Source organism: Mesoplodon bidens (genome assembly GCF_964165515.1).
Source record: "Mesoplodon bidens genome assembly, chromosome: X".
Classification (NCBI taxonomy): Eukaryota; Metazoa; Chordata; class Mammalia; order Artiodactyla; family Ziphiidae; genus Mesoplodon; species Mesoplodon bidens.
Genome location: NC_138163.1, coordinates 13819324 through 13841712, shown reverse-complemented (window position 1 = coordinate 13841712; position 22389 = coordinate 13819324).

Genomic DNA, 22389 nt, shown 5'->3' with positions numbered 1-22389 from the left:
CTAAGGAGCTGATATTTGAATCAAGATCTGAATAATGAGGTCGAGTCAGCTGTGTGAAGACTTTGAAGAAGAGCATTTTAGGTAGACTAGCAAGTAGCAATGCCGTGAGGCCAGAACGAGAACAGTGTGTTGAGGAAGAGCAGAAGGGTGAGTGACTGGAGTGCAGTCAGAGAGGGGCAGAGCGGAGATTGATGACCGAGACTGGAGAGGCTGGCAGAGAAGTGGTCACATAGGGACCTGCACGGTAAGAACTTGGATTTTATCTTACGTGCAGTGGAGGGCCACTGGATGGTTTGATAAAGGAAAGTGATGTCGTCTGATGTATGTTTTAGAAAGTTCACTGGATGTTGTGAACTGTGTAGGACCAGAGGGGTGACAGGCTGTTGGGACAATACAGGTGTGATATGATGATGGCTGGGACTAGGGTTTAGCAGGGGGAATATAACTTAGTGTCTAGTTGAGCAGTTGGGAGCATAGGATTTAAAGTCCGATCTCAATTTACAGCTTCACCACCTAAAAGCTATTTGACCTTGAGTACGTTTTTTAACTCCTGTAAGACTTAGTTTCCTCATCTGTAAAAAGGGAATGATTGTAACATGTATCTAGATCTTAGAGCCATGCTGGGATTAAATGAGGTAATTTATGTAAAACACCTGACATTATATTAGGCCAATAATAAGCATTTGATTAAATGGCTTCTGTTGTTATCATCTATGATATAAATACATACATGCATAATCCTTGCTTCTTTCTCCCCCACTCCCCAAAAGCTAGTGTGTCTTATGTTAACTGCTGCTAACCCATGAGTACTGAACCCTTGTGTTTTCCTTGAAGACACAGTATTTTGGGGCACCTTACCTCAATGGTCAAGCATTCTGGTACCTTGAGATACTTTATAATGTGTCTGTATATGGCTTATGATGAATTTATTCAGTAAGTGGCAGTAGTGTCTGATTTCTAACATTCTCTTCTTTCTACCTAATGAATCATTGCTTGAATACCTATCCCCTTTTCTCCAACCTCTTCCACAGGTCCTAAATGAACAGCAACCCATATTTCTTCCCCAACTGCAAACCTAATGTACTGAACTTAGTCAGATTGCTTTGACAGTTGCTTCCTTTCATTAAACGCAGCTTAGAGTTCTTCTTCCCTCAGAAAAACCTGCTTGCATGTTTCAAAGCAGGTTCTCATTTTATTAGTTCCTGATCAGGACTCTTCCAAAGTCTCTTGTTCCATTTGCCCATCTTCCATACATTACCATCATTTGAGACTATAAATAATAAACTGTTTACTTCCTCCTCCACATTCTTGATGAATGAAATAGGACTAGATGTTGATTCCTTCCTCTTTGAAGGGATTGCTTTCCCTTCCCCACCTAAGGCTGGTGAGTGATGAAAGCATCCTCAGTCTTTAAGGCTAAGCTCAAATGGTTCTTTCCCTCTGAAGCCTCTCTACCACCAATGCCTGCAGAGTTCATTGCCCCTATGGTCCTACAAATTCTTATATTAAAGCAATAGCCATATTGTATTAGAATGGTTCATTTATATGTTTGTCTTGTTGTAATATACAACGAGAAGGTGCATATTTCATTCATCTCTGTAATCCCAACCACTTTAACACACCTGACACAATGTCACGGTTGCTGCTCAATGTAGTTTGATGAACTGCTGGAGGACTGAACAATCAAATCATTCTGTAGATACTGGGTCATTTCCTTAACCTGCTCTATAATGTTTGCTTTAGAAAATGTTAAACTTAAAATCATGTAAAATTTTTATTTTGAAAAACTCAAAGTACAAGAAAGAGAGTTAAAAAAAAGAACCCTAAACACTAAAAACTCAAAACACTCTCTATGATATGCACACTTTCAGCAACTATCTCTTTGTACATGGCTTTACACATATGTAATTTACATGTGCATTTACATAAAGCAATTATATATAAATGTTGAGAATTATATATATATATATATTCATACATATACATAAATATTGAGAAAGACTGTACATCTATAGGATTTTTACACTTCATTAGCCACTCCTCCACTGGATAAGCAGTGTTAAAAGCCTGGTGTGAATCTTTGCATATCTTTGTCTATGTTCATAAATAAGGTAACATACATATGTATGCATAAAAACATATAGGGGCACTATTTTACTCTTTACTGCACGTAGTTTTTCTCACTTAGAAACATTTCAGAGAAATGTTTTCCACATCGTCTGGTATAGACTTAACACACTTTTTAAACTAGTTATGTAAAATGCAATGGTTTGAGTGAAAGACAACTTATTAAACCATTCCTCTATTGAGGACATTCAAGTTGATTCCAGTTTTTTGGCTACTAGAAAAAACGTTGCAATTAATCTCAATATATACGTAAAATTTATCTTGTTCATATTCACTGTTATATACCCGTGCTTTTATCTTCTATGGAAGAAGGCCCCGGAAATGGAATTGCTAAGTTAAAGTTTATGTAAATTCTTAATTTTAATAGGGGTTGCCAGATTGACTTCCAAATGGCTTTAATATACTGCACATTTCCCTCGGCAAATGTATGAGATAACATATTAACCTCCACAAAACTCCAGCAATGTGTGATAACATGTTTAATGGTCTTAAAGTGATATTTCCTTGTTAATTTAATTTCAATACGCCTGATTGCTAGTAAAGTTGAGTAATTTCACTTGTTTATTGGCAAGGGGGTTTTCTGCCTCCTTGAACAGCCCTTTTTACCCTTTTTAACCACTTTCAATTAGGGTGTTTGTCTTTTCTTATTAATGTGTGGGAAAATTTTTATATGTTGGATATTGAACCCTTTATCTGTCATGTGTCTTACAAATATATGTTCCTGTATTATTTGTCTTCTGGTTTTATTTACCTTTACGTTTGCCATATGATTACATTTTAAGTTTTAAGCACTCAAATATGTCAGTCATTTCTCCAGAGTGTCTAGGTTTTCCAGCTTGCACAGAAATTTTTCTTGACTCCTAGATTATGCATACGTTTTCCATAATATATATATTTTACTTCAACATTTTTATCTTTAGATCATACAGAACTTCATGTTGTGTGAGAGAGGAGTCCAAACTTATTTTATCCTTTTTAATACATATAAATAATAAATGTATGCAGTACTACTAAGAAGAAAAGAGAGTCAAAAAACCAAACAAAGCCCACTTTATTTTGGATACAAATCCAGCCCTGAAACTTACTAGCTGTTGCCCTGAGAAAGTCATTTAATTTATGTGAACCTCTTTCCCCATTTGTAAAAGGGAGATAATAATGTCAACATGACAGAAGTTTTATGAGAATTAATGTATGTCAAACACAGTGACTGGCATATAGAGTCAGAGGTCAACAAAGATAGCTATAATGACTGTTGTTTAACTCCCTCTGAAATGCTTTCGCCTTGAACACGCTTAGGAATGCTGATAGGCCCCATCGTGTCTTGCTTCATGGCTCACTTTGGTTTTGCATCTTTAATGGAGTTTTTATTATACAGTGCTCCTAAGGTAAAAAAAAGAAAAGAAAAAGAAAAACATTACAGGAAGTTGGCCACAAAGATATTATCAACCAGGTAGAGTGCTACTGAGGTGAACATTAGAGGACAGACTAAGGCGGCCTAGATCCACCTCACACAGAAATACATCCTTTCACAAAGGGAAAAGATCTGCTAGAAACTCCTGCTTCTAGAAAAATAAGACAAGGATGTTAATAAATATGATGACTTGGGGGAAGGTGGCAAACATATTTGAGGCTCCGAATTTCCAGAGAGTATTTGAGAGAACACTTTGCTCTATATGGCCCAGGGAAATTAACCAAAAGCTCCCTAACTTGGGTGCCCCTCATGCGCCAGATACCATCACTGACAGAACTGGAATTTATAGTCAATACTAAGTGCCCTTATAGATCATTTTTCATTTCATAGGAAGGAGAAATAACTTTCCTAAGCAGTTAGGAAAGTTATTTATTTATTTATTTTGAACAAACACACTTTTTTTTTTAACATCTTTACTGGAGTATGATTGCTTTACAATGGTGTATTAGTTTCTGCTCTATAACAAAGTGAATCAGCTATACATATACGTATATACCCATATCCCCTCCCTCTTGCATCTCCCTCCCTCCCACCCTCCCTATCCCACCCCTCTAGGTGGTCAAAAAGCACTGAGCTGATCTCCCTGTGCTATGGGGCTGCTTCCCACTAGCTATCTGTTTTACATTTGGTAGTGTATATATGTCCATGCCACTCTCTCACTTTGTCCCAGCTTACCCTTCCCCCTCCCCGTGTCCTCAAGTCCATTCTCTAGTAGGTCTGCGACATTTTTTTTTTTTTTTCGGTACGCGGGCCACTCACCGTTGTGGCCTCTCCAGTTGTGGAGCACAGGTTCCGGACGCGCAGGCTCAGTGGCCATGGCTCACGGGCCCAGCCTCTCCGTGGCATGTGGGATCCTCCCAGACCGGGGCACGAACCCGTGTCCCCTGCATCGGCAGGTGGATTCTCAACCAGTAGAGCACCAGGGAAGCCCAGGTCTGCGTCTTTTTTCCCGTCTTGCCCCTAGGTTCCTCATGACCATATTTTTTTAAAGATTCCATATATATGTGTTAGGATACGGTATTTGTTTTTCTCTTTCTGACTTACTTCACTCTGTATGACAGACTCTGGGTCCATCCACCTCACTACAAATAACTCAGTTTCGTTCCTTTTTATGGCTGAGTAATATTCCATTGTATACATGTGTCACATCTTCTTTATCCATTCATCTGTTGATGGACACTTAGGTTCCTTCCAAGTCCTGGCTATTGTAAATAGAGCTGCAATGAACATTGTGGTACATGACTCTTTTTGAATTATGGTTTTCTCAGGATATATGCCCCATAGTGGGATTGCTGGGTCGTATGGTAGTTCTATTTTTAGTTTTTTAGGGAACCTCCATACTGTTCTCCTTAGTGACTGTATCAATTTACATTCCCATCAACAGTGTATGAGGGTTCCCTTTTCTCCACACCTTCTCTAAGAATTTGTCCATTTCTTCCAGGTTGTCCATTTATTGTTTGTAGATTTTTTGATGATGGCCATTCTGACCGGTGTGAGATGATACCGCATTGTAGTTTTGATTTGCATTTCTCTAATGATTAACGACATTGAGCATTCTTTCATGTGTTTGTTGGCAATCTGTGTATCTTCTTTGGAAAAATGTCTATTTAGGTCTTCTGCCCATTTTTGGATTGGGTGGTTTGTGTTTTTGATATTGAGCTGCATGAGCTGCTTGTAAATTTTGGAGACTAATCCTTTGTCAGTTGCTTCGTTTGCAAATATTTTCTCCCATTCTGAGGGTTGTCTTTTCATCTTGTTTATGGTTTCCTTTGCTGTGCAAAAGCTTTTAAGTTTCACTCGGTCCCATTTGTTTATTTTTAGTTTTGTTTCCATTTCTTTAGGAGGTGGGTCAAACAAGATCTTACTGTGATTTATCTCAAAAGAGTGTTCTTCTTTTATTTCCTCTAAGAGTTTTAGTGTGTCTGGCCTTACATTAAGGTCTTTAATCCATTTTGAGTTTATTTTTGTGTATGGCATTAGGGAGTGTTCTAATTTCATTCTTTTCCATGTAGCTGTCCAGTTTTCCCAGCACCACTTATTGAAGAGGCTGTCTTTCCTCCATTGTATACTCTAGCCTCCTTTATCAAGATAAGGTGACCATGTGTACATGGGTTTATCTCTGGACGTTTTTGGATGGAATGTCCTATAAATATCAATTAAGTCCATCTTGTTTAATGTATCATTTAAAGCTTGTGTTTCCTTATTTTTTTTTCATTTTGGATGATCTGTCCATTGTTGAAAGTGGGGTGTTAAAGTCGCCTACTATGATTGTGTTACTGTCGATTTCCCCTTTTATGGCTGTTAGTATTTGTCTTATGTATTGAGGTGCTCCTATGTTGGGTGCATAAATATTTACAAGTGTTATATCTTCTTCTTGGATCGATCCCTTGATCATTATGTGGTGTCCTGCTTTGTCCCTTGTAAGTCATTATTTTAAAGTCTATTTTGTCTGATATGAGAATTGCTACTCCAAATCCAAAGCTGAGACCCAGGAGCTGTGAGAACAAAGAAGAGAAAGGGAAACCTCTCCCAGCAGCCTCAGAAGCAGCGGATTAAATCTCCACAATCAACTTGATGTACCCTGCATCTGTGGAATACATGAATAGACAACAAATCATCCCAAATTGAGGAGCCAGGAGTTAGTGCTGTGCCTCTGAGGTGGGAGAGCCAACTTCAGGACACTGGTCCACAAGAGACCCCCCCGCTCCACATAATATCAAACGGCGAAAATCTTCCACAGATCTCCATCTCAACACCAGCACCCAGCTTCACTCAATGACCAGCAAGCTACAGTGCTGGACACCCTATGCCTAACAACTAGCAAGACAGAAACACAACGCCACCCATTAGCAGAGAGGTGGCCTAAAATCATAAAAAGTCCGCAGACACCCCAAAACACACCACCAGACGTGGACTTGCCCACCAGAAAGACAAGATCCAGCCTCATTCACCAGAACACAGGCACTAGTACCTTCCACCAGGAAGCCTACACAACCCACTAAACCAACCTTAGCCACTGGGGACAGACACCAAAAACAATGGGAACTACGAACCTGCAGCCTGCAAAAAGGAGACCCCAAACACAGTAACATAAGCAAAATGAGAAGACAGAAAAACACACAGCAGGAGAAAGAACAAGTTAAAAACCCACCAGACCTAACAAATGAAGACGTAATAGGCAGTCTACCTGAAAAAGAATTCAGAATAATGATGGTAAAGATGATCCAAGATTCTATTTCCCAGATCCAAAATCTTGGAAATAGAATAGACAAAATGCAAGAAACAGTTAACAAGGACCTAGAAGAACTAAAGATGAATCAAGCATCGATTAAAAACACAATACATGAAATAAAAAATACTCTAGATGGGATCAATAGCAGAAAAACTGAAGTAGAAGAACGGATAAGTGAGGTGGAAGATAAAATAGTGGAAATAACTGCTGCAGAGCAAAATAAAGAAAAAAGAATGAAAAGAACAGAGGACAGTCTCAGAGACCTCTGGGACACGATTAAACGCACCAACATTCGAATTATAGGGGTTCCAGAAGAAGAAGAGAAAAAGAAAGGGACTGAGAAAATATTTGAAGAGATTATAGTTGAAACCTTCCCTAATATGGGAAAGGAAATAGTTAATCAAGTCCAGGAAGCACAGAGAGTCCCATACAGAATAAATCCAAGGAGAAATACGCCAAGACACATATTAATCAAACTGTCAAAAATTAAACACAAAGAAATCATATTAAAAGCAGCAAGGCGAAAACAACAAATAACACACAAGGGAATCCCCATCAGGATAACAGCTGATCTATCAGCAGAAACTCTACAAGCCAGAAGGGAGTGGCAGGACATAATTAAAGTGATGAAGGAGAAAAACCTGCAACCAAGATTACTCTACCCAGCAAGGATCTCATTCAGATTTGAAGGAGAAATTAAAACGTTTACAGACAAGCAAAAGCTGAGAGAGTTCAGCACCACCAAACCAGCTTTACAACAAATGCTAAAGGAACTTCTCTAGGCAAGAAACACAACAGAAGGGAAAGACCTACAATAACGAACCCAAAACAATTAAGAAAATGGGAATAGGAACATACATATCGATAATTACCTTAAATGTAAATGGACTAAATGCTCCCACCAAAAGACACAGATTGGCTGAATGGATACAGAAACAAGACCCATATATATGCTGTCTACAAGAGACCCACTTCAGACCTAGAGACACATACAGACTGAAAGTAAGGGGATGGAAAAAGATATTCCATGCAAATGGAAACCAAAAGAAAGCTGGAGTAGCAATTCTCATATCAGACAAAATAGACTTTAAAATAAAGACTACTAGAAGAGACAAAGAAGGACACTACATAATGATCAAGGGATCGATCCAAGAAGAAGATATAACAATTGTAAATATTTATGCACCCAACATAGGAGCACCTCAATACATAAGGCAAATACTAACAGCCATAAAAGGAGAAATCGACAGTAACACAATCATAGTAGGGGACTTTAACACCCCACTTTCACCAATGGACAGATCTTCCAAAATGAAAATAAATAAGGAAACACAAGCTTTAAATGATACATTAAACAAGATGGACTTAATTGATATTTATAGGACATTCCATCCAAAAACAACAGAATACACATTTTTCTCAAGTGCTCATGGAACATTCTCCAGGATAGATCATATCTTGGGTCAGAAATCCAGCCTTGGTAAATTTAAGAAAATTGAAATTGTATCAAGTGTCTTTTCTCACCACAATGCTATGAGACTAGATATCAATTACAGGAAAAGAGCTGTAAAAAATACAAACACATGGAGGCTAAACAATACACTACTTAATAACGAAGTGATCACTGAAGAAATCAAAGAGGAAATTAAAAAATACCTAGAAACAAATGACAATGGAGACACGACGACCCAAAACCTATGGGATGCAGCAAAAGCAGTTCTAAGAGGGAAGTTTATAGCAATACAATCCCACCTTAAGAAACAGGAAACATCTCGAATAAACAACCTAACCTTGCACCTAAAGCAATTAGAGAAAGAAGAACAAAAACACCCCAAAGTTAGCAGAAGGAAAGAAATCATAAAAATCAGATCAGAAATAAATGAAAAAGAAATGAAGGAAACGATAGCAAAGATCAATAAAACTAAAAGCTGGTTCTTTGAGAAGATAAACAAAATTGATAAACCATTAGCCAGACTCATCAAGAAAAGAAGGGAGAAGACTCAAATCAATAGAATTAGAAATGAAAAAGGAGAAGTAACAACTGACACTGCAGAAATACAAAAGATCATGAGAGATTACTACAAGCAACTCTTTGCCAATAAAATGGACAACCTGGAAGAGATGGACAAATTCTTAGAAATGCACAACCTGCCAAGACTGACTCAGGAAGAAATAGAAAATATGAATAGACCAATCACAAGCACTGAAATAGAAACTGTGATTAAAAATCTTCCATCAAACAAAAGCCCAGGACCAGATGGCTTCACAGGCGAATTCTATCAAACATTTAGAGAAGAGCTAACACCCATCCTTCTCAAACTCTTCCAAACAATATCAGAGGAAGGAACACTCCCAAACTCATTCTATGAGGCCACCATCACCTTGATAGCAAAACCAGGCAAGGATGTCACAAAGAAAGAAAACTACAGGCCAATATCACTGATGAACATAGATGCAAAAATCCTCAACAAAATACTAGCAAACAGAATCCAACAGCACATTAAAAGGATCATACACCATGATCAAGTGGGGTTTATTCCAGGAATGCAAGGATTCTTCAATATACGCAAATCAATCAATGTGATACACCATATTAACAAGTTGAAGGAGAAAAACCATATGATCATCTCAATAGATGCAGAGAAAGCTTTCGACAAAATTCAACACCCATTTATGATAAAAACCCTGCAGAAAGTAGGCATAGAGGGAACTTTCCTCAACATAATAAAGGCCATATATGACAAACCCACAGCCAACATTGTCCTCAATGGTGAAAAACTGAAACCATTTCCACTAAGATCAGGAACAAGACAAGGCTGCCCACTCTCAACACTCTTATTCAACCTAGTTTTGGAAGTTTTAGCCACAGCAATCAGAGAAGAAAAGGAAATAGAAGGAATCCAAATTGGAAAAGAAGAAGTAAAGCTGTCACTGTTTGCAGATGACATGATACTATACATAGAGAATCCTAAAGATGCTACCGAAAAACTACTAGAACTAATCAATGAATTTGGTAAAGTAGCAGGATACAAAATTAATGTACAGAAATCTCTGGCATTCCTGTACACTAATGATGAAAAATCTGAAAATGAAATCAAGAAAACACTCCCATTTACCATTGCAACAAAAAGAATAAAATATCTAGGAATAAACCTACCTAAGGAGACAAAAGACCTGTATGCAGAAAATTATAAGACACTGATGAAAGAAATTAAAGATGATACAAATAGATGGAGAGATATACCATGCTCCTGGATTGGAAGAATCAATATTGTGAAAATGACTCTACTACCCAAAGCAATCTACAGATTCAATGCAATCCCTATCAAACTACCACTGGCATTTTTCACAGAACTAGAACAAAAAATTTCAAAATTTGTTTGGAAAAACAAAAGACCCCGAATAGCCAAAGCAATCTTGAGAACGAAAAACGGAGCTGGAGGAATCAGGCTCCCTGACTTCAGACTATACTACAAAGCTACAGTAATCAAGACAGTGTGGTACTGGCATAAAAACAGAAAGATAGATCAGTGGATCAGGATAGAAAGCCCAGAGATAAACGCACGCACATATGGCCAACTTATCTTTGATAAAGGAGGCAGGAATGTACAGTGGAGAAAGGACAGCCTCTTCAATAAGTGGTGCTGGGAAAACTGGGCAGGGACATGTAAAAGTTTGAGATTAGATCATTCCCTAGCACCATACACAAAAATAAGCTCAAAATGGATTAAAGACTTAAATGTAAGGCCAGAAACTATCAAACTCTTAGAGGAAAACATAGGTAGAACACTCTATGACATAAATCACAGCAAGATCCTTTTGGACCAACCTCCTAGAGAAATGGAAATAAAAACAAAGATAAACAAATGGGACCTAATGAAACTTCAAAGCTTTTGCACAGCAAAGGAAACCATAAACAAGACCAAAAGACAACCCTCAGAATGGGAGAAAATATTTGCAAATGAAGCAACTGACAAAGGATTAATCTCCAAAATTTATAAACAGCTCATGCAGCTCAATAGCAAAAAAACAAACAACCCAATCCAAAAATGGGCAGAAGACTTAAATAGGCATTTCTCCAAAGAAGATATACAGACTGCCAACAAACAAATGAAAGAATGCTCAACATCATTAATCATTAGAGAAATGCAAATCAAAACTACAATGAGATATCATCTCACACCAGTCAGAATGGCCATCATCAAGAAATCTAGAAACAATAAATGCTGGAGAGGGTGAGGAAAAAAGGGAACACTCTTGCACTGCTGGTGGGAATGTGAATTGGTACAGCCACTATGGAGAACAGTATGGAGGTTCCTTAAAAAACTAAAAATAGAACTACCATATGACCCAGCAATCCCACTACTAGGCATATACCCTGAGAAAACCATAATTCCAAAAGAGACATGTACCAAAATGTTCATTGCAGCTCTATTCACAATAGCCTGGAGCTGAAAACAACCTAAGTGTCCATCATCGGATGAATGGATAAAGAAGATGTGGCACATATATACAATGGAATATTACTCAGCCATAAAAAGAAACGAAACTGAGCTATTTGTAATGAGGTGGATAGACCTAGAGTCTGTCATACAGAGTGAAGTAAGTCAGAAAGAGAAAGACAAATACCGTATGCTAACACATATATACGGAATTTAAAAAAAAAATGTCATGAAGGACCTAGGGGCAAAACGGGAATAAAGACACAGACCTACTTGAGAATGGACTTGAGGATATGGGGAGGGGGAAGGGTAAGCTGTGACAAAGCGAAAGAGAGGCATGGACATATATACACTACCAAACGTAAGGTAGATAGATAGTGGGAAGCAGCCACAGAGCACAGGGAGATCAGCTCGGTGCTTTGTGACCGCCTGGAGGGGTGGGATGGGGAGGGTGGGAGGGAGGGAGATGCATGAGGGAAGGGATGTGGGAACAGATGTATATGTATGACTGATTCACTTTGTTATAAAGCAGAAACTAATTAAAAAATTAAAAAAAATTACAGCAACTCTGAAATCCTGATTTTATAACATACCTCTCTTGGGCTACAACTGATTATCCTTCCTAGCAAAGTACCTCCATCACATGCAGGTATACACAACTACACACACCCAACTCTAAAAATTCTTCAATTTTGAACTCCAATCTGTGAATTCTACTACTTTTCAGCATCAGCCACATTTCTCTTTTCGCATTTCCTCATTGCTTACCAATTTATCATTAGTATCACTTACTTTCATCAACCTTCATCTCCCTACTCACTTTCCCACCCTAGTATTTCCCTGGCAAAACCACAACCCTTGTTAAATTTAGCTATCTACCTGCTTTGTTCCTATATAAGAGTGATGGATGTTGCTGTAGAAATTTACAAGGCAAAGCTAACTGATCTCACCTTAAATTCTTGACCACATATCTTAAATGATCAATCCTTCCATATTATACACCCATTTCCATTATACAAAATGAATATCCAATACTTTATCATCCCCTCAATTTCTCAAAACCCTACCCTCACTCTTGTTATTTTATGCCCTTAGCTCATCCTTCACTGAGAAAACTGAAGAGTCAAGAGAAAATTCTTTTATATCTTCCCCACCAAATCTACCATCTTACCAGCATTTGTAATCATACCATAATCATTTCCTTCTCCACTGTAGAATCTATAAATATTACTCATTCTCATGGAAAGCCAAGATTTCCACATTTGCTACCGATCCCATCTACTAGTGCTCTGAATACCCCTCTTGCTTTCTCAATATTTTTTCTTCTGCAATTATCCCTTTGGATTTTTATGTCGTCAGTTTCATTCAGTCATTTATATTGGCTAGATGCATTCTAGAATCTACCCTCTTAAAAACACACTCTCTTAATACCAAATCCCCCTCCAGCTATAGTCCCATATTTCTCCTCCCCTTAGCACCAAAACTCACAAAAGAAATTGTCTATCCGCCCCTCACTTTCTAATCTCACATTTTCTCCTTAATACACATCCAGGTTTATATTAAAATATTTTCCACTCTTTCAATTTCCTTCTTATCAAATGTACCAATGACCTCTCTACTAACAAGTTCAATCGTCATTTGTCTGTCCCTATATTACCTGTAAAAGTATTTAATAAAGTTGTCCATTTTTTACTTCTTGAAACGTTATCTGCCCTTTGCTTTTGTGTTGCTCAATTCACCTGTTTTTTTTTTGTTGTTGTTGTTGTTGCTGTTGTTCCCTCCTTTTCAACTCTTTTCATTATATACCTAGGAGTAGAGTTACTGGGTAATATGGCAAGTCTATGTTTAACTTGTTGAGTAACTGCCAAAATGTTTTCCACAGAGGCTGTATCATTTTATGTTCCCACCAGACGTGTATGAGTGTTTCAATTTCTCTACATCCTTGTCAATACTTGTTATTTTCTTTTTAAAAAAGTTATAGCCTTCCTAGTGGGTATGAAGTGGCATCTCATCGTGGTTTTGATTTGCATTTCCCTAACGACTAATGGTATTGAGCATATTTTCATATGTTTGTTGGCTATTTGTATATCTTCATTAGCACAATGTCTATTTAAGTCCTTTACCTGATTTTCAGTTGGGTTGTTTGTATTTTTGTTGTTGAGTTGTAAGAGTTCTTTCTGTATTCTGGATACTACACTTTTATTAAATATATGATTTGCCAGGATCTCTCTTTAGTGTGCCTTTTGCTTTCTTCATGGTATTTTTTTGCAGAAGAAAACATTTTAAAATTTTGATATAGTCCAATTTACTCTTTCTTTGTTGCTTGTGCTTTTTGTGTCATATCTAGGAAACCATTGCTTAACCAAGTTCTATATGCTTTTGATCCCCATAACTGACCAAAAAAGTTGAAACCCATTCATTCAACAGAAATATTCATGGCCACCTACTATGTGCCAGGCTCTACTGTAAATACTGGGGAGAGTGATGAAAAAGATGGTGGAGACAGAGATTGCTAGCTTATCTCCAACATTTAAGTTCTCCTCTTCTACCAGGTAGACTACATTTCTCATTTTCTCTTGTAGTTAGATGTGGCTATGTGAGTTTTTCCCAAGGAAATGTGAGCAGGAGTAATGCATACCCCTTTTGAGCCTGCCCCATAAATATTCCCATGTGCCCTCCTATATGCTCTTTTCTGCTTCTGCAATTGGAATGGAGATGTCCTGGCAGAAATGACAGAAACCACTCTTTTGCCACTTATCTCAATAGGGTTGTGACGAGGATTAAATATGTATATGGGTATTTAGCATAATTCATACATAGTGTTAGTAGTCAATAAATGTTAGTTTCGGTAATTATTATTACAGTCTTTGGGTGCTACAGTAGTCACCCAGGATGGGAAACATGTTAGAAACCCCTCATAATTCAGCAGATAGTACAATGAAGTCTGCTCTTTTGTGACCAGTGTGTCAGACCTCCTGAGGCTAGCAGTCTTTTCTCTTGCTACACAGTTTCTCTGTGATGAACCAAGATAATTCTAAGCCACCTTAAATAATATTTAAAGGACCATAATTTGGGAAATACTAATCTAGTGAAACGTAGTTTAACTGAAAACAATATGAGTGTGGTTATAATGGTTATGAGAATTCTAAACTGTGCTAAACACCTTGCATTTACACAACATTATTCTATAAAAGAGCCCTACCACTGCCTCTTCCCCTGCTTCCCTAGATCGGATAAGAAAGCTCAGGTACTCTCTCTTCTGTGGGCCAGGAGGAAGTTCAGGCTGTGCAAAACCTGACCTGTGTGTGGGAACACTCCAGCGTCATCCCCTCACCACCATAAAAGCCAAGCCAGTCTCCTTCTTCTGCTCTCTCAAGCCATTCTTGAACCTGCTTGAGAGCCTGCCCTGCTCTCCCCAGAAAGCCTCCTTATGTAGTAAGGTTTTTCATACTCTCTAGGTGTATGTGTTATCAGTTTCGACATCCAAACCGAATTTGGGTTGAAGGGTCCATCCTGTCTCTGTGGTGTGATTACAACAACTGGTCCTGTGAGCAGGACATCAAGGTGCTATCCCTTACCACCGGGGGTCTTTCTTCTCTTGCTTTGGCTTTCTAACTGGCTCTGCTCTATGCTGGTGAACAGGCACTTGGGCTACGGCCTGCTGGCTAGCTTGTGCTTTGAACATGCTTCTTTGTGCTGCATTTGTTAGTCCTACTGAGTGTCTGCTAAAGCTTTGACCAACATAAGTCAGTTTAGCCACTTGGCATATAGTGAAAGGATTATTGGATTGGGACCTTCCTTAAAGCAGTCCTGAATCCTGTGTCTCAACCTGGACCTATTTGTGATTCTCAGGTTGAATCACGTGTTTCAATTCCAAACTAAGGTGCGACTGATACTAACCTCAAAGAAATGACTCTTACCTTGTGGACACTGGTTGTGTCTCAACCTCATGTTGGCCCCCTTTCTATATACAGCTCAGGAGAAAGACTGACAGTCTGTTCAATATACAGGTCCATTGGATGGTCACTCGTGTGGAGGAAGAGCCGTTAACTCTGTGGGATGCTGAGGTCATACTTCTAAAAGTAAATGACTCACTAGTACCTTACAAAATGCTTCTGCTGCTGCCCCTGTGCCTCTGTCATAAATAAAAATGATCCTGATCCTCAGACCTCAAGAGAAAAACATTTGCGTCACCTCTGTGACAAAGCCAAGAGATTAGTTCAACCATTGCCACGGGGAAGTCCATAACACTGATGGTACTGAGTTGATTTGAGGTTCTCTGGAAGAGGAAATTTATAAAAACTTTTACCTATAAGAGCAATAACATCTGCAGACCTAATGTAAAAGACAAAACACAAGACCCCAAACTGTCAAAGTCTTCAAAAACAAGAAGTCTAAAAAACTGTCACAGCCAAGAGGAGCCTAAGAAGTTATAACAAGGAATGACTAAATTGAATGTAGAATCTTGGTTGGGATCCTGGGACAGAAGAAGAATATTAGGTAAAAAATAAGGCAATCTGGGGCTTCCACGGTGGCACAGTGGTTGAGAATCTGCCTGATGATGCAGGGGACACGGGTTCGAGCCCTGATCTGGGAAGATCCCACATGCCGCAGAGCAACTAGGCCCGTGAGCCACAGCCGCTGAGCCTGCGCATCTGGAGCCTGTGCTCCGCAACAAGAGAGGCCGCGACAGTGAGAGGCCCGCCCATCACGATGAAGAGTGGCCCCTGCTTGCCACATCTAGGGAAAGCCCACGCACAGAAACGAAGACCCAACACAGCCAAAAATAAAAATAAATTAATTAAAAGAAGGCTCAACATTTAAAAAAAAAGGAATTCTGATGAAGTACAGACTTTAGATAATAATACTGTTTCAGTGTTGGTTCACTAAGTTGAACAATTGTACCATATTAATATACAATGTTAAGAAGGGAAATTTGTTGTGGAGTGTATGAATATGATCTTCACAATTACTCTGTAAACCTAAAACTGTTCTAAAATAAAAAGTTTTTAAAAACCACACAATAGCAGGTGATGAGATCTGGGAGACAACAGAATTAAACACTGAATGGGGGTGGCCATGTGGAATGGTTTGGAGGGAACACCTTCTCCCTAACATGTGCACCACAAAGATTGAACCAGAGAAGATGAGGAAGAGTGGAAGGTCAATTTGGGAAGGCTCTTTACTGGGTGTTGAGGAAGCACTCCCTTTCTCTAACCAGAGCACCTAGACTCCTCTGCACCCCTCCCCTCCCCCCACGTATCTTCAAGGGTAGTGCTTTGTGATGTCACAGCCACCCCAGCGCTACCATTGGCTGACCAGTCAAAGCTGATGGGTGTGGCTCTTCATTGTCCTGGCAGGGTATATATAGAGAGGCCAGGAGCCTTGGAGTAGAGCACACTGTTGCTACTGACATGGCAGAGGAAACTACAGTCCCCCAGGAGCCTAACCGTGATGCACGGACAAACACCGAGAGGTCAGAGCAACAAACACTGGGGGGCCAACGCAGAAGGGAGAGGATGAATTCTCCACTCCAGGGCTATAAGATGGAAGAGGTCAGATTACCCGACTCACGTGCCTCCTCTTCATCCCCCACCCAAGACTTACCCAGCCCTTCCCTGGCACAAACCCCTTCTCAATCCACACCCATTCTCTCAAAGTTCTCCTTCCCATCCTCTTTCCCCAAATCAATATCTTTCTGTATCACTTTGTTTTCCGACCAGATTCAGGAGGTGGTCGAGTTAAGAAAATCAGTCCGTCGTCAGAATTCGGGAAGAGGTTCTACACAGAAGAAGTCAAAGATGCTAGCATTCTATTACTGGCGGAGTACAACAATGACTAAAAAGCCAGAGGAGGATGAAAACGTCCCAGAGGGCTCTTCCAGCAGTTCATAAAGTGCTGCCCTCGGTCTATCAGGTGACTGAGACCTTGCTGTCTGTGTTGTCTCTCCAGAGAAAGCACTGGAGACATGGTCACCTGTGTAGAGACCAAATAAAAAAGCCCTCAGCTATTGATGTACAAGCTGTTGTAGAAAGATGTGTGTGTATCTCTGTCTGTTCTTCGGTGATGGGGACTGAAGGAAGGCAGGAAGGGGCAGGCGTGTGAGAAGGGAGGGAGGTAGTATCCTGCCAGTTTGGGGCCCAGACCAGCCAGTCCATAGTTAGCCAGACACCGGGAATAAGGACTGGGTGAGGACTGAGCTCTGAAGACAGATTTCTTCCTGAACACTTTATCCTGCTGGTGAGGAGGAAATGGACTTGGTGTTTCCGTGTGTGTTCGGGAGGTCCCAGATGGGGAGAGGGGTGCTGTATGGGTGGTGGCAGTGTGTGTCATAATCTGATTCCACTTTTGATGTTTGACAATGGACAGTTTTGAAGCCTCATTAATTCCCCTTCCCCTTCTGGCCCACATCTGGCCACACTTTATGTTCATCCACTCCCAGCCAGGGAGTAGGTGAACATAAAATAGAAACAGATATGCCTAACCTGAACCATCCAAATTATTTCCGTGCCTAACTTTTCCATAGCCAAGACATCCATTACCCTAAAATATCCTCTAGTGCACGTGGAGAACCTGACCCAATAAGTAATCAAGTTAAGTCTCTGGCCCTTATAATCAGCTTGAAAACTATGGGACCCTATGGACCTTTCCCCCTAGTTAAAATAATACCTTTCACCTCAGTGTTTAAGAAAAGGTTCAATCTAAATGAAAGCACGGTTTTCACAGATTGAAACCCATTATATAAGACCTATTTAGAGAAGGTGTGGTTATCCCCACTTCTGCTGCATTTAACAGCCAAGTTTTACTTGTTTTTAAACCCGGCAAAACAGGACCGGTGCCTCAGTGTGAATTCGTACCCTTGGCGTCATGGCCCCACCTATTGAAATGACTGATTCCACCCAATAATAAATAAGTAACTGGTAAATACTTTGCAGTTAGAGCAAAGTATTTGGCTAGCATGTTCTATTCAGTGCCTAGTTCAACAACCTCTCAGCTGCAGTTAACCTTCACCTTTAAAGGGACACAATACACCTTCACCTGGGTACTCAATGGGCTCAGTCTCCACGCCTGCCATCTCACATAGTCTTCACAGGCAATATTTTAACCAGCTCTAACTTTTTTCGGGTACACAGTTATGACATCACACTAATGACATCCTCCTTTGAGGAGATTCACATGAGACACATAGTACAGGGCCCCACCACTTCAGTTAAGCTCCTGAAAATTATTTAGTAAGTTGAGGGCTGCTCCAGTCCTGACAGTGTCAAGAAACAGCTTTTAGTCTTCTTAGGACCCACATTGTTAAAACAAGCCCAACATGTTTTCGACATGTTTAGATTCTCGAGGCAACACTCCTCATTTACAAAGCTTTTTTTTTTGTTCTGTAACTTGCAAATAGGCCCAACTTGAATGAGACCCCCTGTAAAAAGATACTAGAATCTGCCTGAATGGCCATAGAACAGGCATTCCTGTTACGGCCCCCCGGGATTCCTTCACTGTGGGAGCTTTAGCAACCTTCTCTCATATATCTTGGAGTCCCTCTACCATCAGTGATGGCCGTTAGTTGCATGGGCTTCTGATACAAGGAACTACCTTCCTTGGCCCAATGCTGTATGCCATTAGTGTAGCAATTGGTGGGTGCATACTGGACTTTCCTGGAAATATAGACTATCTCAGGTCCTGAACCTGTGACCCTCAGTATACAGCTGCCTGTTAGGCCTTTGATCATGGAAACAGCACCCTGCAAGCCCAGCACAGCTAGTGAGGCCTCCTTGCTACAGGATGGAGCTGAACCTGGGCTCTCTGCATACCCTACTTTCAGGAGAGGGTAACGTCCCCTGTGCTGGGTCCCTTGCCGGATGCCACAGTGCTAGAGGAGGTCATCTCTTAGAACACTTGGATACCTGGGGAGCCCCTTAGGCTCAACACAGTGAATACCAAAGGGGGTTCATTCACTTAACCAATGGCATTGCCACTGTCACACTTAATGGAGCTTGCTTGACTCTTGCTGCTTTTCATCTCTTAATCAGAATGTTCCTGATAAAGGACAGGACACAGGATCAGCTCAGTTGGCCAAACTTTAGCCAGTTATCTGAGCACCTGGCCATGTCTTAACCAACAATTGGCCTCATCTTCACATTTTTATAGATCTTTGGGCCACTGCCAGCGGTCTGACCATCTGTTCTGGCCAATGCAAACAATTCCTTCTCCAAGGTTGCCTCATTTGGGGTAAAGAACTCATAGAATCTCTTGCCTCACGGATACCCAAAATATAAATCAAGGTCACACATCTTCTGCACATATTAAAGCCACAATACAATGTCTCACCATAGCACTCTTTACCTTCTTTGAAGTTCTGCACATTGATAGAGAGACTAAGGCACTCATTTCACTTCTCAGAATATATAGTACTAGCTCTTGATAGTACTAGATATTCAATGGAACGTTCACCTTTCTTATTGGTCTCATGCTGCAGGTGCCATAATGGCTTACATAAACAAGTCCAAATTAAATTAAATAAACCACGCAATGTTTTAGTTCTCAGACAAACACCATGGGTAAGTTGTCATTGAGACTGATCCCATTTTTTCAGTTTTATTGAGGTATAATGGATAAATAAAAATTGTATATACTTAAGGTGTAGAACTTGATGTTTTGATTATTTCTATATCTATTCCTATATCTATAGAATGAAAGAATCACAACCATCTAATTACCCAACACTTCACAGTTACCAGTTTTTTTCTTTTTTCTTTTTTTGGTCTAACTGCATTTTTGATGCATAACTCATTATGTGAGTAATAATCCTTTTCATACCATCTTGGTATATGTTTGGCATCATTAGTCTTGACATTCAAACCAAATTTTGGGTGAGGGATGTACATTCCACTTCTGTGAGGTGACAACAAGCTCACATATCCATATATATATATATATATATATATATATATATATATATATATATATATATATATATATATATATATGTAGATATACTCATAGGCATATGAGTATGACACTTTAAAAAATATAACAGTATTTCAGGAAAGAAATATGTCCTGAGTGCCCAGTAGGTGTCAGATATTACTCTCGGTTCTGGAATTAGAGTGAAGAACATGAAATCAATAGCTCCTGTCCTCAAGTAACTTCTGTTTTCATGGGCAAAGGGGTCGTTCTTGTTGTTGGTGTGGGGAACCTTCTCTAAGAAGCTGATATTTGAATCAAGTATCTTCTGTTTTCATGGGCAAAGGGGTCGTTCTTGTTGTTGGTGTGGGGAACCTTCTCTAAGAAGCTGATATTTGAATCAAGATCTGAATAATGAGGTCGAGACAGCTGTGTGAAGACTTTGAAGAAGAGCATTTTAGGTAGACTAGCAAGTAGCAATGCCGTGAGGCCAGAACGAGAACAGTGTGTTGAGGAAGAGCAGAAGGGTGAGTGACTGGAGTGCAGTCAGAGAGGGGCAGAGCGGAGATTGATGACCGAGACTGGAGAGGCTGGCAGAGAAGTGGTCACATAGGGACCTGCAGGGTAAGAACTTGGATTTTATCTTACGTGCAGTGGAGGGCCACTGGATGGTTTGATAAAGGAAAGTGATGTCGTCTGATGTATGTTTTAGAAAGTTCACTGGATGTTGTGAACTGTGTAGGACCAGAGGGGTGACAGGCTGTTGGGACAATACAGGTGTGATATGATGATGGCTGGGACTAGGGTTTAGCAGGGGAAATATAACTTAGTGTCTAGTTGAGCAGTTGGGAGCATAGGATTTAAAGTCCGATCTCAATGTACAGCTTCACCACCTAAAAGCTATTTGACCTTGAGTACGTTTTTTAACTCCTGTAAGACTTAGTTTCCTCATCTGTAAAAAGGGAATGATAGGAACATGTATCTAGATCTTAGAGGCATGCTGGGATTAAATGAGGTAATTTATGTAAAACACCTGACATTTTATTAGGCCAATAATAAGCATTTGATTAAATGGCTTCTGTTGTTATCATCTATGATATAAATACATACATGCATAATCCTTGCTTCTTTCTCCCCCACTCCCCAAAAGCTAGTGTGTCTTATGTTAACTGCTGCTAACCCATGAGTACTGAACCCTTGTGTTTTCCTTGAAGACACAGTATTTTGGGGCACCTTACCTCAATGGTCAAGCATTCTGGTACCTTGAGATACTTTATAATGTGTCTGTATATGGCTTATGATGAATTTATTCAGTAAGTGGCAGTAGTGTCTGATTTCTAACATTCTCTTCTTTCTACCTAATGAATCATTGCTTGAATACCTATCCCCTTTTCTCCAACCTCTTCCACAGGTCCTAAATGAACAGCAACCCATATTTCTTCCCCAACTGCAAACCTAATGTACTGAACTTAGTCAGATTGCTTTGACAGTTGCTTCCTTTCATTAAACGCAGCTTAGAGTTCTTCTTCCCTCAGAAAAACCTGCTTGCATGTTTCAAAGCAGGCTCTCATTTTATTAGTTCCTGATCAGGACTCTTCCAAAGTCTCTTGTTCCATTTGCCCATCTTCCACACATTACCATCATTTGAGACTATAAATAATAAACTGTTTACTTCCTCCTCCACATTCTTGATGAATGAAATAGGACTAGATGTTGATTCCTTCCTCTTTGAAGGGATTGCTTTCCCTTCCCCACCTAAGGCTGGTGAGTGATGAAAGCATCCTCAGTCTTTAAGGCTAAGCTCAAATGGTTCTTTCCCTCTGAAGCGTCTCTACCACCAATGCCTGCAGAGTTCATTGCCCCTATGGTCCTACAAATTCTTATATTAAAGCAATAGCCATATTGTATTAGAATGGTTCATTTATATGTTTGTCTTGTTGTAATATACAACAAGAAGGAGCATATTTCATTCATCTCTGTAATCCCAACCACTTTAACACACCTGACACAATGTCACGGTTGCTGCTCAATGTAGTTTGATGAACTGCTGGAGGACTGAACAAACAAATCATTCTGTAGATACTGGGTCATTTCCTTAACCTGCTCTATAATGTTTGCTTTAGAAAATGTTAAACTTAAAATCATGTAAAATTTTTATTTTGAAAAACTCAAAGTACAAGAAAGAAAGTTAAAAGAAAAGAACCCTAAACACT